A 12,176-nucleotide genomic window follows, 5' to 3' on the forward strand; every position below is an offset into this window, starting at 1 on the left:
GCTTTAATAGTTCAAAGGCATTTTCCCCCTTCCCTTTCCTCTTTGAGCTCAGTTATCATTTAATGCCGTGGAGGAGACAGGTCAAGAATTTGACCTAAAAGAGTAGTAAAGTTGACTAGGAAAATGTCTCTACCATATAAAAGAAAAAATAGAATACTCTTCTGAGATGTCACAACTATCAGACCATAAACTCTAATGCAACATGATTAAAGGATGTTTTTTCTAATTAGTTTATTTTGAAGTAGGTTCTTTTTTGAGAAAACCTATCCTTGGAATTCTGTTTTTAAGGTATGATGTGTATGTATATATGTATGTGTGCATGTATGTACATACATATCTATATTCTACATATCTGCATTTCTCAAAATTTTATTTCCATTTTTATATGTGTTTTAATAATGTCTCTCTGTTTACTTTTTTTCCCTGAGTTTTCAATATGTTGAAGTTAGAGTATTGCAGTTTTACTATAACATGCACTTCAAATGTACTTAAGGAAACGACCATTTAATAAGATTTAACAAAGGGATGAATCCTTTTCATAAGTACGTGAAATTGAAGACAAATTTTGTAAGTTAAACAGCATTGAAAATTGTACTTTGTACCTTGCAACTATAGCCTGAGGTATGATGGCACTCTCCCCGACACAGCCCATGAGATAGATGGTAGCATTTTGGGATCTGGCATTAAAACAGATCTAGCTACAGAGACTGGGCCCAGAAGGGTGTGCCAGGTATGGTATCACATAACTGCCTCATCCATGGTGTAGGAAACAGTCAACATTGGGGTTTTTATTGGGCAGGGGGAATACAGCAATGGGGTGTTCCAGCAGCCATCAATACTTGGGAATCAAGCAAAGAGGAGCTTCACGTCTATCCTTGGCCAGCATAATGCCACCCACTGATATTGATTATGGGACAAAGCTTTGGTGTTGAGAAAGAAAAATGTCATGTATATACCCGGGAAGTTGTACTACCCACAACTCCCTTCACAGCAGCCTTCAAGCCAGAGAGAGGCACTAGAGTTTTGGCCACACAGGCTAAATTTAGAAGTAAGGATTACTCCTCTACTTCATGAAAACATGAAGAGGAAAATGAAGTTATGCTTTGGGGGTGACTTAATTATTGGTTGTCCCTAGATATAGGTACCTATATCTAGGAACAAAGATAAAAGGACTTGCTTCTAAATAGTTGGTGAGTAAGACAGGGGAAGAGGAGGAACTTTTTCTGGAGATGACTTCATTGTGAGCCACCACTGCATGGAAGCCTGAGGAAGTTTGACCCATTTGTTCTGAAATGGAGGCAGCAAGTGGGATGCCTCATGGGCCCCAGCCAGGCGCGAGGAACTGATGCACAGAGAAATAAGAACATATAGTCTCTGTACTTGGCTTCCTGCAATTATTTATTATATCATTTAATTCTCACAATGAGGTAGATATTTTCAGCTTCATTTTTCAGGAAGAGGAAAATGAGGCTTGGAAAGATTAATTCATTGCCTGCAAATCTCACAGAAAATATATACCTTGAGTGACAGACAGATCCCAGATGTCTGATCCCAAAGGCCATGCCTTTTCTCTGAACCATGCTGGGTGTATACTGTGACTGATTTTGTAGCACTTTTAAATTAAATGGTAGCACAGGTAGTAGACACAATTTTGGGCCATTCAATTCAAAAAGTGAAAGAAGAATGAAGGTGAGGAAAACGAATCATAGCTAACACTTCCTCAGCAATGCTGTATGCCGGGCACTGTGCTCAGTACTTAAGATGCAGCAGAGAGAGATTATTTAATCTCTCAGCACTACCATGAGGTAGAAATGATTATCACCCCCTTTTTTCAAATGGAAAAAGTGAGGTTTAAGAAGGAGGAAAGAGATAAAACTCTGACCAACTTGTATCTGTACTTCTCCAACTTACGTTATAATGCTAGAAAGAAAAATAGCTGTGAAGTAGAATATGTATCATTAAGATACACAAAAATATTTCTAACATTTCAAGGAACACAGCAAACAGTATCGGGGGCGGCTCTTAAGAGTCATAATGTGGTTACACTACAGCAAATTCTCCAATAACGAGATTAGAGGAAGAAGAAGGAGGGAATGGTTAGAATTACCAAGTGCTCCAACCACCTGTACTACTTGCATCTCCAACAATCAAAATAGCGTCAAAGCAGATGTCTAAGTCCTAGATGTCTGCAACAGGAATCTCTTGTAAGAGTGGAGGACAGATGAGGTAGGGCCCAAGACCCAAAATGTCAAATGGGTGGTTATATGAAATCAGTTTATCCGACTGCAGATGGAGGTAGTTCTAAAATTTCCTGAAAGTTAGTTTTTTCACTGGACCACAGAGGGAATCCAAGGACATGAATACAAAGCAAACTAGAAAAAGAAGACTACTGAGGTCTTGTTGACTACAAACACAAAAGGTGGGCAGCACTAAAGGTCTTTGAATGCCATTACTGCTCTGCGGAACAGTGAGGTCAAGGATCTGTGTGATGCCTCTATAACAGAAAGATCGATCGTCCCTTATCTTAGTGTGGGATAATAATAAACTGAACTATATCAGGTTCCAGAACAAAGAGAAAGAATATCTGATAAGGTGGTTTTAAATTTGATCCCCAAAGCAGCTAAAATCGAACGTTACTAAAATAGAAAGAACGTATTTCAGTAAAATTGACATTTTAAAATGTCAGTGGTTAATGGAAGCTACATTTACTCTTATTGATGATTCTTTTTTAGGAAGAATTTAGTATAAAATTAAATTGTCGTGACATACTTCTTAGTCAAACAAATAGAACATGACCTATGTGATTAGTAAAATTTAAATCTGATTAGTACTTTGCCATAGTCTAATGAGTTATCAAAATATGAAATCAGAAAGAAATGTTATTGCCATAGGGATTTAGAAATTGGAAATTCTAATTTCAAACATTATAAGTGTCATTAAAAAAAGAAGACAAGACTTCTAATTTTTATGGTGCTCCTTTCTTCAAGATGCACATTTACTGCATTGAACGTATATCTGAATTACTGATGTCTAATAGCAGCAAAGATTGGAGAGGTCTGCCTGAGCACTTTAGTTAGTTATTTATCATAAACAAAAGTAGGAAATATGCATTTTTTCTACTAGTACTTTCTGTAGGCTGATAATTGTGAAGTATTATGAATTTGCTATATTATTGGTTGGTTTTGTCTACAAAGGGTTAGTGTTTGCATTGAAGGTAAGACAGGTTAGAAGTAAAGGTACATATTGAAGAAATAAAGAAAAACAGTGGAAAGGAGGAAAAGGAAGTGAGCGTCATAGATTCGAGGCAATGTCAGAGAAGATCCTGGCCGTATAGAGGAGATGTGAAGAGGATGAGATGTGACAGTGAGGCCAGGGATCTATTGATGACCTATCATCATCAATAAAAAAGGGAGCCAGTAATGAAAGAACACAGAGCAGCTCCACTGGTGGAAAGAATGGAATGAAAAGAGGTTTCCACCACATGTAGTACCTTAGAGGCCGAAGATGGCCAAGCCACAGAGGGGTATGTGTGTGTGTGTGTGTGCGTGTGTGTGTGCGCATGTGTGTGCGCGCGCACGCGTATAGACATTCATCGTATGAGTAATCTATTTGTTCCTCTAGAGAACAATCACTACATTTCTCTGGCATTAGCAGTGATTACTCTCCATAGGTGTTAGGCATGGCTGAAATATCCATGGTGTGATCAATAGTCTTATCCTTACTTAATAAACCGTCTTCTGGTTTGTGGCGACTGTGGTTCTTGTGGCCATTTGCATTTTTGTTCCTATTTTTGTTCCTCCTCATATTCAGATGATTGCCAGTATGTTCAATGCCAAGACCATTTCATCACAAAATCAAACATCTGAAAAAATAATCATATGAGAGCTGACAGAATAGTAATGTGGACAAAAAATGGAGCATTTACTGGTAATTGAATAGATTGCTGCAGATTGCCATTCTCAGAGATTTATTGAAGCATTTCTGTGTGTACATCAGAAACATTACACATTTTCCTCTTTTTATTTAAATGATATGTTTGGGCCTGGCACATAATGCTGGAGGAATATTTATGGGATGAATGAAATAAATGTTTGTAAAAGCCAATCGTATTTTAAATGTATTAAGGAAGATTTTTATTGTTTATTTATTCAGTAATCAATTATGCATGTCTGCTGTATTAGAGGCACTATCAGAAGTGCTAGGGATAAACAGATAGATAAAATGTAATGTCTGTCCACCAGGAGCTCATAGTCTATTGAAGGAAACATGCACATAAAAAGATGATTACACCATGGGGTAGCAATCACTCTGATGGCTCTATGTTCACAACAGGCCCTTAATCCTGTTGGCCAGGCGGGGCTTCCAAGAGAAGTCTTGTAAATATGGAGGGAGGGTGGCAGGTGATCCAGATGGAGGATTAGTTGTTTATAAAAGTCCAGAAGAAATTATGAGAGAAAAGGCAAAGATGAGACGGGGGGGAGGGAGATCAGATCATACAGGGCTCTGTATACCACAGTAAAGATTTTGCCTTTTATCGTGAAGATTATAGGAAGTGCCCTGAACAGATTTGAGCGTTGGGAAAGCTCCTTCTGGTTACAGTGCGGAGAATGGATTAGAACAGAGCAAGCTCGAAGCGGGAAATTATTTAGGAGGTGGTTATAATAATTCAGTCAGGAAATGATGAATTCCTGACCTAAAATAGTGGCAAAGGGATGGAAAAGTGTAGACTCGTCAGGACTGGGTGTATGGGAAAGGGAATGTTAAGAACATCATTTCCAACTTGAGCAGCAAGGCATATAGGCATGCCGGTCCGTTGAGCCGTGGAGGACAGGGCTAGGAGCAGGTTTAGGGAGAACCAAACTTCTTGCTTAGGGTAGAGATTCTTTATTGACCTAGGAAAGCCCTGAGCATGTTTAATACCAGCTAAAGAACTAGTATAAAGGAAAAACATTTTTATGGAAAGTATTTTTTTTGTGTGAGGAGCTCAGCCCTGTGCTAACATCCACCAATCTTCCTCTTTTTTTGCCGCGTCGGTGCGGGATCCGAACCGGCGAACCCCGGGCCGCCGCAGCAGAGCGCGTGCACTTAACCGCTTGCGCCACCTGGCTGGCCCCCAAAAGTATTTTTTAATAACTGCTCTTAGAAGAAAAAACTCACATTTTGGAGACAGATCTATGTTTTCTTATCGTATTTACATTCCTTCTTCTCCTCCTTCCCTCCTTCCTTCTTTCTTCCTTATCTTCCTGCAGAGAAAATAAATCATATGCTGTGCTCATAGGATGATTTATAAAATTAGGACTCGAAAGATTCAAGAAATACAAACATTAGCATAAGAGTCTGTTTACTGTAGCTCATTATTATACAGATGGCAATACTCAAGTTCAAAATGACAGCTGACAGTGCTCTGTCCAGGATTCATTCCTTAACAACATACGGCCAATAGCATTGTAGCTCAGAGGACATAAGACCACAATGACACAATTTTAGAAGAATTACTGTTATTGATTTTATATTTTTATTTTTATATTCCCAGGGTTTTTGATTGCCTCTAAAATGATTCTCTCTTCAACAAAAAGGACATAAGTAAAAGCTTTCAAAAATTTCTCCCATTTTCCAGGGAGAACAAATGATGTATAATTAGGATATTTATTCCAGTATGAATAATATGTGAAGGATTATAAATAATTATTTATATTTTAGGGTGCATAGAATAAATTTGCTCTAGAGAGATCTTGAAATAAAACCCAAATTCATTATCAGTTGGACAATGAAATTCAGATTCTTTTTGGCACTTTAAGTTTTCACAGCCTTTGAAATAAATTGAATTTAGTCTATCATTCCATAATTATAGTTAATTTAATTCTTAATTAAATGCACACTGAACATGCAGTTTTAAAAAAATACTAATGATACCATGTTTTACAACCACTTACTGAGGTAACTGCTACACAATTGGGTGAACCTACTTGATTCAGTGTTTTATTGTAGTACAAGGAAATCAGTTACCATCCTCTTAATAATTGGGTTTGATTGGTCATTTTGATAAATACTCATATCTGCTCCTGTTTGAGCTAGTATTAGATATTTAGTCTGAACTTGAATTTGTTCTTGATTGATCAAGGCCTGGCTACAATCTGGCTGTGTATTTTATTTTTTATTATTTATTTTATTTTATTTTATTTTTTTATGACATACTCTTTTTTTTTTAAAGATTTTATTTATTTATTTTCCCCCCAAAGCCCCAGTAGATAATTGTATGTCATAGCTGCACATCCTTCTAGTTGATATGTGTGGGACGCGGCCTCAGCATGGCCGGAGAAGCGGTGCGTCGGTGTGTGCCCGGGATCCGAACCCAGGCCGCCAGCAGCGGAGCGTGCACACTTAACCGCTAAGCCACCGGGCCGGCCCTGGCTGTGTATTTTAAATGTCTATGTCTCCTGCTTCATTTCAAGTGGTGTGTGTGTGTGTGTGTGCGTGCGTGCATGCATTTATTTTGTTGAGGATCAGTATTTTAAAATACTTTGAGATCGATAGATGAAAATATTTGAGTACATGATTACGTTGAACTAGGCTTTGTTTTACAATTGAAGAACTTCTTTCAGTAATGACAAATGTATCAAAACATTTAAACCCTCATATTGTATGTTGTAACCGAAAAAGTTTATGAAAAGTTGCTATTCTTCTAGAACCTTTAGAGTGAATGTACAAACCAAGAGTATAAACGTAAGTAGCTTAAGGCCTTTGAACCATCAAAGGAAAACTTTGTCCCAATACTAAGTGAAACGAGAACTGAGAAGTATGGAAAGGGTAAATGAGTTTTTCTTTGCTAGTCTCAGTCATGGGTAATTTTTGAGTTTAGGGGTGGGGTTTCCTATACACTTAATGGGAAGGTGTTCTTTGACGAGGTTGGTGATAAGTTGTCGTCAGTACAGCACCCCCTTTATCTTGTCCTGATGCTCAAGCACTGAGTGTACTGCTGTGGCAGTGAGAGACTTCTTGGATGGACAGGAGACAACCGTGGCATGTGGCATGTGAAACATAGCTGGTCAGCGTTCTCAGCAGCCTCCCATGAAGAGCTGCCTCCTCTAAGAATGTTGTTCCTTTGGGCACTAGACTTTCCCTGCTTTCTGATCAACAGTTGTGCAACACGCCATTCATTCATTTTAACATCACCTTAACAGAATACTTCCCAGGTGACCTCTGTCAGCTGTCTCCCTAGTTTACACACGGAACATTACTAGAAACGTTAGTCAACTAAAATGCTGGTTTCAAAACCAGGTTTCAAAAAGTCGCTATTAAAGCAAGAGTGTCATGGAGCCCCCTTCCTGCTTTTTTATTTTCATCACTTGACCCTTCTACAGTAAAGCCTGAGGGTAGCCCCTGCTTTCGTAGTTAACCGTTTTCTGAGTACTATGCACACACATATTTTTCTTCAGAAAAAGTAGGAGTGCACAATGGCTAAATTGTTTTATTCACATTGTGTGTCAGAGTCCAGTTCAATATGACAGAGCATAGAGTTAGTCACATGGCCCTTTCGGCTTACTTTGGCCACCCTGCACCACTTGCCTCACAGTCTCTTTAATGTCAGTCAACATTTCTTGAGTGCCCACTTTGTGCCGGGCATTGTGTGGAGTAGCCTTTAGAAAACTTCTCAAGTTGGAAGCACTGTTTATTAAAGAATGTCCTCCTTTATGTTCTAGAAGTCAAGAAGCAGTAGTCTGGAATGAAAATAATAGCTGGGAGGAATGTAAAATTAAATTGGTTAATTGATGTTTGTGGGCACATAAATAGCTTGGCAATATTCATTTTGATTAATTTGTATACAGCATAAACAGTAAAACTCATTTATACTGACCTCAATTAGAAAAGTTACGCTACATGTTAATAGAGGGAATCCAGTGTAGATCTATACATTATGCAACAGTTTTCCTGACTGGTCAATTATATAACAGATCCAACTGGAGAAAATCATTACATGTTTAACTTTTAGCCAAAGAAATTATATTGAATGTAACCAAACACAGAGAAAATGATGTGCTGCCTCGGTGGTTACACTGAATGTTCCAGTTTTATTTTCACAGGTCAGTGATTCTCAAAGTTAGAAGAACTTGCCCTTCGTCTCATGTGATTGGGCATGGAGAATTTTGCACGTAATAGGAGCAACAAAATATTAGTTTAATCAGATAAAGACCAAAACAGTCAGTCTAGAATTATGGCTACCATAGTTAAAAAAAAAAAAAAAAGGAAGGGAAGGATTGTAATCTAAGCAGATTTCTAAATTCAGCAAAGTTAAAATAAATATTATATATGAATGACGATCTGCAAAATACACTCAAAGTGTTAACTAAATATCCTGTTATGACAGTTTATTTTGCACATGATGGTTTAGATTAAGAGAGACTCTACATGGCTTTTTTTACTTGTGTAATAGGTATTCTTGAATAACCCTTACAACCTGGAAGAGAGAAAAAAATTAAATTCCATGATTCTAAGTGAAACTTTCTTTCCGATTTGCCACTTTAAAGACTCCTGGCAAAATATTTTTGTCAGTGTTTTTAATATGATAGTGCTTGCCCTTTAAGAACAAATAAATTGAAATATTTAAGGGAGAATAAAACCCCTGCTAGCTTATGCAGTTGATTTGCAAAAACCTGTGCTACAAGCCCTCTAAAGCTGTCCTACAATGTCGGTTTTGCAGAGTGAGACCATTTCTAGGTGAAAGTTGTTTTATGATTGTGAGATGTAGAAAACTGGCAGATGTGGTTTCCAAAATGCTTCGAGTTTTTCAGTGGGGCTAATATTCAGGAAAGGTGGAGCAAGAGCGAAGAATCCTCATCTTGGAAAAGAGCTCTTGGACACCGACAAAGAGTTCATCATATTTTACAGAGTGGTCCCTTCATCTTCCCTTGTGCCTCTCCCAGGGACACACTGCTGCACACAGTCAGCTCGTAGAACTTAGCTCATGGAACTAGGGACCCGTGATGCAAGATACAGAACAGTTCTTACCCTTTTTTTTTAAATTTCATGCTAACAAGCTAAATAGATGGTCAGCTTCAACTACCACCGTGTGTGTTCCAATGTTAACAAGTTCTGTTTCTTAGAAGAACTTCAGAGGAGAAAAGGATCTAGCAATCATCTAATCTAACCCCCTATTTTAAAAAAGAAGAAATTAAAGCCCAGATTTGATAAAGGTTACACAAATCCACACAGGTAAGTTAGTGGTAGAACAAAAATCTGGGATTAGTTACTCCTAGCTAAGAAGTCTTTTTACTCCACTACTGAAGCTGTGATCTAATTCTGGATTAAATTATAGAACTGAGACAGTTATTTCTTCTCCAAGTTGTTAGTTTTCTGATGATTCTGTAATCATTGCTTCTTATTTAAAAGGTGAAACTTAAAGCTGCAGAGGATGGTCTTCAGATTTGCTGTCACAGGGACTTCAGTAGCTGCTTTCAGAAGATTACAGCTAAGAAGATGGCCTTTGTTCTCAGTCCTTAACCATTATTCTCTTTTGATAGATTTGAAACACAGCAATACAGATGAAATAATAACAGTAAAAGTGCCTGGGAACTTAAGAAGATATTGCAAACATGTCACATCATGGGGTTTTGAATTTCACTTTCTAACTCATGCACCACGTTCAAGTACCCTGCTCTAAGTGTGGCCAAACAGGCAAATATTTGCTTTCTGAGTAATTTGTCCTAATGACTTTGAAGCATTTTTGAGGAACAGTGGTGACATTGTTCCACCCTGGCAGAAAACATGTCCTTGTCAGATGTCCACAGAGATCCCGAGAGTCTGCAGCACATTATTATGGCATGGGTACTGCACGGTATTTGCTAACCTTACCTTCTCGTTGACAAAATAAGTATATAGGTTGTCACATCACCCAAGCTTTCATGACAAACCTGTCTGGCAGCCACTCTTGGTTAACCACCTGGAGATAGAACTAGAAGTCTTTTAACTTCTGGAGTAACGCCCTCTTCTCCAAAGCAGACCCCTCTCACCTTGTTTTTGCTTAGGCAGAAAGCATCAGACCATGAGCAAAGTTTGGAGTGATCATGAATATAAAGTTGTTCAATGGAAATTCTGTTTTCATAGCTGTGATATTTTCCAGGTTGATAATTTAAATCTGTTCGGTCAGAAAATAGAAAATTTCAGTGATCACAGGGGGCACCAGCGGGTGTATTTGTCTTTTCTTTCCCATTCTTGTCTAGGGGTTCAACTTTAGTGGCAGAACCACTATGGGGCATATTTTGGGAGGCCCTAATGATAGGAGCATGGATGTTATAGTCAACAAGCAGGTTGTTTCTCTATTAGGGAAAGAATGAGATGATTTCCCTGGGATGAAGAAAAGAGAGAAGAGTAGAAGATGACTAATTACTAGGCATTTAGAAAAAGTATCTTCTAAGAGTTGTCAACATTTCTTTTTCGTTCATATTCTTGGTGTACTTTATAAACATTTTTTTCTTTTGTAACAAAGCACTAAAAATTCTTTTCTAGGAAAATTCACCCCCAACAATGTTAATATTTTTTTATTTTTTTTTTATTTTTATTTTTTTGGTGAGGAAGATCAGCCCTGAGCTAACATCCATGCTAATCCTCCTCTTTTTGCTGAGGAAGACCGGCTCTGAGCTAACATCTATTGCCAATCCTCCTCCTTTTTTCCCCCAAAGCCCCAGTAGATAGGTGTACATCATAGTTGCACATCCTTCTAGTTGCTGTATGTGAGACGCGGCCTCAGCATGGCTGGAGAAGCGGTGCGTCGGTGTGTGCCCGGTTCCGAACCCGGGCCGCCATTAGTGGAGTGCCCGCACTTAGCCACTAAGCCACTGGGCCAGCCCCTCAAAGATTAAAATCTGGAAATGAAATTAGATTTGTCATACTTAAAAATGTTTAAAATTATTAAATCTGTTACTGTTAATGTGTAAAAAGGAGAAGTTTAGGTCAGTGTAGTCCAGTTAAATATTGATATTATGAATTGTACTCCTATCTGTGGCTGCCTTTTATTCATTTACTTAACAAACATTTAATACTACTGTGCGTATTTCACGTCTGTGAGCAGGTCAGTGAGAGAAACAAGGCATATTATGTAAAAAGAGCAAGAGCTAATAGTTGTCCCAACTTTAGTCAAAAAGATAGAACAATTAAGGAACTAGCATAGGTGAAATTAAGACTTTCAGGGGAAAGTGAATTTTAAGATGACCTTTGAAAGAGACAGTGACCGTGGCCTGGGGGAGGGGGGGCGATGCGTGCTTGGATGGAGGAGGAGCAAAATCAAGGGCATGGTGGTAGAATGGGTGATATATTAACGAGACAGAAAGATGCCAGGAAACAATTCATGCTGTTAAAGTGCTGCACAATTATTTATCTAGCACCTAGGGACATCTTGCCCTAATCTAGAATGGTGCAATATTCCTTTCACATGTGTTAAGTACAGAGTTTCAGATCTCAGCCTAGAATAAGGGAGGAGGAGGAGGCTAGAGAGAATTTTTAGGATTTGCTTCCAGTTTTTAAGTTGCATGATTATATGTTAAAAGACTGTAGAATATTAAATTTTCATGTTTTAAAAATAATCAACTAACTGATTCTAAAGTGAGAAAAAAAGTGCCCTTCTTTCAACAGCTGGCAAAATCTTGGTTTATGTTCTAAATAAAATAGTTCTCATATATTCAAGAAGAAACACCCGTTGTGACTTTGTAAGGCATTGTAAGGCACTAAGATCCTTAGGGAAGAAGAAAAGAAAATTAAAAACACATTCTTTTAGAAGATTTTGTAAACATATCATTAAACATCATAGCTTACTTAATACAGTACACGGCTCCAGTATGTGGAACATTTGATGAGAAATTACCATATTATGGTAAATCATTAGTTTGGTCTATATAAAAATAATTCAAGCAACACAAAAGGCTTTGCCTGATCCATCTCAGTTACCAGCCTCATCTTGTTACTGATATTGAAGCTTCATTTTTATGAAACTTTCACCTAAGATAGTATGTATGTACGGTGTTGAAAGCCATTCTTGATTATTTTTTGTAAAGCTGGGGGAAACATTTTCAAAATATTAAAAATGAAAAATTATAAATGAATCAAAATGTTTGCTCTTATGTGGCATAATCCTGAATAATGGAAAACTGTGGATAATTTATAAAATGTAAAACAGCCATACCAGT

At 37.8% G+C, this 12,176-nt stretch overlaps 1 protein-coding gene across 8 annotated transcripts in view; it reads left to right on the forward strand.

Annotated features, from left to right (window-relative positions):
• Positions 1-12,176, forward strand: part of ANK2 (ankyrin 2) — a 617,273-nt gene that overhangs the window by 381,846 nt on the left and 223,251 nt on the right. The gene's annotated exons all lie outside the window — the stretch shown is intronic.

Source organism: Diceros bicornis, chromosome 11, assembly GCF_020826845.1.
Source record: "Diceros bicornis minor isolate mBicDic1 chromosome 11, mDicBic1.mat.cur, whole genome shotgun sequence".
NCBI classification, from domain to species: Eukaryota; Metazoa; Chordata; class Mammalia; order Perissodactyla; family Rhinocerotidae; genus Diceros; species Diceros bicornis.